The sequence below is a fragment of the Lynx rufus genome, unplaced genomic scaffold (assembly GCF_022079265.1).
Source record: "Lynx rufus isolate CCGP_SWC_20201006 ecotype Redwood Valley unplaced genomic scaffold, mLynRuf1.p SCAF_10, whole genome shotgun sequence".
NCBI lineage: Eukaryota > Metazoa > Chordata > Mammalia > Carnivora > Felidae > Lynx > Lynx rufus.
The window spans coordinates 23,676,150-23,681,304 of record NW_025814824.1 but is presented as its reverse complement, the minus strand read 5'-3'; the positions used below and the strand labels follow the sequence as shown (position 1 = coordinate 23,681,304).

Here is a 5,155-nt window from a genome sequence, read left to right as displayed (position 1 = left end):
AGGAATTTGATTCATCTAAGTTGTTGAATTACGTGTGTAGAGTTGTTTGTAGTATTCACTTATTATCCTTTTAAAGCCATCATGGTCTATAGCGACATCTCCTATATCATTCCTTTACTGGTAATTTGTGTTTCTCTCTTTTTAATTTGACTGTATTTCTAGAAGATTATCAATTTTATTATTTTTTTAAAAAACAAGATTTTAGTTTCATTGATTTTCTCTAATATTTTATTTTTGTTTTTAATTTTATTAATTTCTGCTGCTAACTTTATTGTTTCTTTTTTGTACTTGATTTGGACTTAATTTACTTTTTTGTGTCTGTTTTCTTAAGGTAAAAGCTTATATTGTTGATTGGAGATCTTTATTCTTTTGTAATATAAGTATTTAATGATATTTAAAAATATCTTCTAAACATTGATTTAGCTTCATTCTAAAAAACTTTTATGCATTGTATTTTTATTTCTATTCAGTTCAAAACATTTTTAAAAATTTCCCTTGATACTTCTTCTTTGACTCATAGATTGTTTAGAAGCATTGTTTAACCACCAGTATGGAGACTTTTCTGTTATCTTTCTGCTATTGATTTCATTTAATTCCATTATGATCAGAAAACACATTTTTTTTATTATTTCAGTTATTTGAAATGTATTAATGTTTGTTTTGTGACACATAGTATGATCTATCTTGGTGAATATTCCATGTGTACTTAAAAAGAATTCCCATGTATTCTGCTATTGTCTGGTGGCATTTTTTACATGTCAATTTATAAGCACAATGACAATTTAGAGTATAAATGTCAATTACATATAAGTTGATAATATTATTCAATTCTTATATCCGTACTGGTTTTCTGTTGACTAGTTCTATCCAGTACTAAAAGAGGTGTGTTGACGTCTCCAACTCTAACTGTGGATACTCTATTTCTCTTTTCAGTTCTATCAGTTTTACTTCATGTATTTTGGATTTATATTAGTTTGCTAGTTGCTAGCCACAGACTGAGTGGCTCAAACAACAGAGGAGTATTTTGTCACACTTGTCTAGGCTAAAAGGCCAAGATTAAGGTATTGGTGTTTTTTTTTTTTTCTTTTTGAGGCCTCTCTTCTTGATTTATGAATGGATTTTGGATGTTTTAATCTCCTCTTCTCGTAAAGGCATCATTGTAAAGTCACATTGGATTAGGGTCCATCCCAATGACCTCATTTAACTTTAATTACCTGTTTAAAGACCCTATCTCTAAATACAGCCACATTCGGAGGCACTGTGGGTTAGGACTTCAATGTAGGAATTTTGGGGGTTCTCAACCCGTAACGTCCCTCCCTGTGATTCCCCTAAATCCATGTACTTCTCATGTGCAAAATGCATTTAATAGCCCCAAAAGCCTTAACAAATTCCAATATCAACTCCAATTCTAAAAATCTCATTTAAATATCATCTGAATCAAGTATGGGTGAGACTCCAGGTTTGATTCATTATAAGGCAAATTTCCTCTTTGGGTGCACTGGGGTGGGAGCCCTCCCTTCCAGCTTTTTTGGGTATATACACATTTGGGGTTGCTATGCTTTCTTGGTGAATTGACCCTTTATTATGAAAGTCCATTACTGCTCAGAGTTCTCTAATTTCTATGAATGATACTTACTATTTATTTACTAGGTCCTCTTATTTACTAACCCTATGGAAGTATATTCAAACTATACTAGACCAGTTTTTCTCAAAGAGCTGGGCTAAATTAAGACTTTTTAGAAGTCCTGAGCATTGGAAGATTATGGTGCCTCTAATATTTATCTCATATTTATTAAATAATAAAACTATGTAATAAGGTAATATTAGACATTAAAATAGAAAGTGCATGAAAGCTAAAATTAAAACTAGTGTCTTTCTAGAAATGAACACACTTGTCAAAGCTAAACTTTCTCATTTGCAAATTTATCCTAAGTAAATTCTTTGTCTTCCATTAGATAATTAACCACTGCCAATGAGTGTTCCACAGAATGTAGCCAAAATTGTCCTTTGGTTCAATAAATTTGGGAAATGCTAAATATAATATCTCCCCAATAGATATTAGGCTATTAATTGTTTTCAGAGGCCCCAAATTAATAAAAACAATTTAAAATTATTTAACTCTATATATTATAATTTGACCACAGAACTATTTTTCACGTAATTCCAAATAATGTCCCATAAAATAAGTTTTCCTCTTTGCAAACTTTGGAAAATACTACAGAAAAACTGCATCATTTTCTAGTTATTATGTGTTGGGAACTATTCTAAAATATTTATGCACTATACCTTATTTATAACATGTCAGATTTGAGGCATCAGTATATACTATAAGGTAAATATTATGATTTTTTTTTGGTAGATGAGGAAATTGAGACAGGTCATATAGCTTTCAGTAATAGAGCTAGAATTCAGACATCATTTACTTCTTTTCATAATTTTCCAAGTATAGAGCAGCAGCCCTTCATTTTTTCTTTCCTGGGAACTGATTCTCCTCTTTTCATCTGTGTTGATTTAAACTTCAGAGCCCCACCTCTTATCTAGTAGACTTCTGCCCGCTGATTCACCAAGTCCTCATTCCTTAATTCCCATGTGGCTCTTACTTAAACTCATTCTATTTTTCAGATGAGACTGATACTAGAAAACAGCATGGGGTTGTACATTTCATCAGTGGCCTGCCACAGACCTCTCTGAGTCTTTTTAAAACCAGGAGGGCCCTGAAGGGCTAAAGACAGTTGCTATGGTGTTAGATGGCTAGAGGAAGGAAAGAAAAGTAAACAAATAAGGTAGATATCAGGAGAGAATGAGATGTTAGGGGGAAGCCATTGATGAGTTGGATATACCCTGTCTTCAGTTCTCAATCTCCAAACTGGGAGAAAAAAATTTGAGAGTATCAGAAAGTAATACTGTTACCCAGAAATCCTGGGCATCTCAAAATATTCAAGGGACTTCCAGCAAGTCTTTTTCAAGGAGTGAGATACAACAGGGTTTGTTGACAACCTTGTAATAGGATTTTCATCATAAAAAGTATAAAGTAAATAAGGATTTGTAAACTGCCGTGTCTATAATATGTGTGTTTATTTGTGTGTGTGTGTGTGTGTGTGTGTGTGTGTGTGTGTGTGTGTAATGTTATTTGGCACCATTTCCTTGGCAAATTCTACAAATAATAAATGTAATTTCTTTAATCAGGACATAATTAAAACCATTGAATGGTGTTCAGCTCCGCTGAAATCAAATGATCCACTAATTCATTCATTATAAAATGCATTGGGTATCTTCTAAGTTATGGCTTCTAGAAGCTTAGTCAGCCACTAAAGGTTTCAAGTGCTTGAATATGTACTTTGGAAGGTTAAAGTCATACCAAAATTTTAGCTACTTTTATATTTCATGCCTGCATCATGTATGCTTTCTGTTATGGTGACTCTTCAGATAGCTGGCAAAGGTGTGGGTAGTTAAAGAAATGAATGGGGGAATATTAGAAATAAACACAGCTGTTCATATCAGAAAGCAAAACAACCAACAAGCCATATTAAAGAGGTCTGAAAAGGTGCCCATGGTGCCTGATTTAGAGCTCTGTGGGCTAAGGTTTCTGAGAGGTTTGTTTTTTTCCCTGCAGTCCCTACAATGTACAGAATGCAGTCTTGCTTGATTATTCTTTACATTGTTAATAAACTTGGTTGAGCAAACTCTCATCTGTTCACTCTAACAAGCTTCCTTGGCTGTTGGGAATGCATAAGCTTGGGAGCCTCTAGTTTTGCTTTGGGGGTAGGATTGTGAAGGGGAAGGTCAATGCCGTAGAGTAAGTGAAATGCCCACAAACCTGGGACCAGGGGATTGACAATCACTTTTAACTGGTCATTACTTTGAAAGAAAGTAGGTATATTTGAGGGTGCCTCTTTAACAGGGAGACACACACACAAGATTATGAGGGTGCTGGTTTGTGCAAATGCAAGGTTAGGGGAAGAGTGCACCATTGGATCAAGGTGCTGAAACAAAAATCACTTCTTCAAACAAAATCAATGATTTTAGAGTTGTACGGTGGACACAGGTATGCAGCTTTACTGAGTTCTAATTAGCATGCAATAAACAACAAATATTTTAAGTTTTGGCGTGTTTACACCTGTGAAGCCATCACCACAATCAAGATGGTGAACATAGCTACCACTTTCTAAAGTTTCCTCATGCTTCTTTGTCATCTTTTTGTGTGCTTCCACTCATTCTTGTCTCACTCACCCCAATCCCAGATAGTCACTGATCTGTTTTCTTCCACACTAGATTAGTTTGCATTTTCTAGATTTTACATCAATTGAATCTTACAGTATGTACTCTTTTGTCTGGCTTCTAATTATCTAAATATTATTTGGGGACTCATCCATGTCGTAGTTCAACAGTTAATTCTTTTTTATTGCTGAGTTGCATTTCAGTGAATGGATATACCAGTTTGGTTATCCACTAACCTATTGATGGACAGGTGTATTTGTATTGATTTTTTTTCAATATGGAATGCTTCACGAATTTGCATGTTATCTTTGTGCAGGGGCCATGCTAATCTTCTCTGTATCATTCCAATTTTAGTATATGTGCTGCCAAATGGAGCACTGTATTGGTGTTCTATTGCTGTGTAACAAATGACCCCCAAACTTAGAAACTTAGAAGAGTAAAATATTTATTATCTCAATTCTTGTGGGTCAGGAATCTGCACACAGCTTGGCTGAGTACCTCTAGCTCAGGGTCTCCCAAGGTGTCAGCCAGGGCTGCAGTAGTCTGAAGACTCCACTGGAGGAGGATCTACTTCCAAGCTTGCTCACAGGGCAGGCCAGACAGGCTGGCCTCAGGTTCCCTAGAGAGATAGGCTAAGGTAGGCTATGGTGGCTGACAAAGTCTAAAAACTCAGTGGCTCAACATGATAAAGTTTAGTTTTGGCTCCCACCGCAGTTAGGTGCAGATCAGGTAGCGCATATGTATCTGTAGTCTTACAACACATGGCTTCCACAATCATAGTGGAACAAAAGGAAGGGCTGCATGGTTATGCAAGATGTTTTCTTTTTTTTTTTTTTTAATGTTTATTCATTTTTGAGACAGATAATGAGCTGGGTATAGGCAGGGGTGGGGGGACAGAGGATCCGAAGGGGACTCCGCACTGACAGCAGAGAGCCCG

At 35.5% G+C, this 5,155-nt stretch overlaps 1 non-coding gene across 1 annotated transcript; it reads right to left on the bottom strand.

The window, feature by feature from the left end:
• Positions 1–4,489: 4,489 nt before the first annotated feature.
• On the bottom strand, positions 4,490–4,596 carry LOC124505532 (U6 spliceosomal RNA). Its single transcript, XR_006960674.1, has one exon. It is a non-coding gene; the product is annotated as a U6 spliceosomal RNA (small nuclear RNA).
• Between the last annotated feature and the right edge of the window lie 559 nt (positions 4,597–5,155).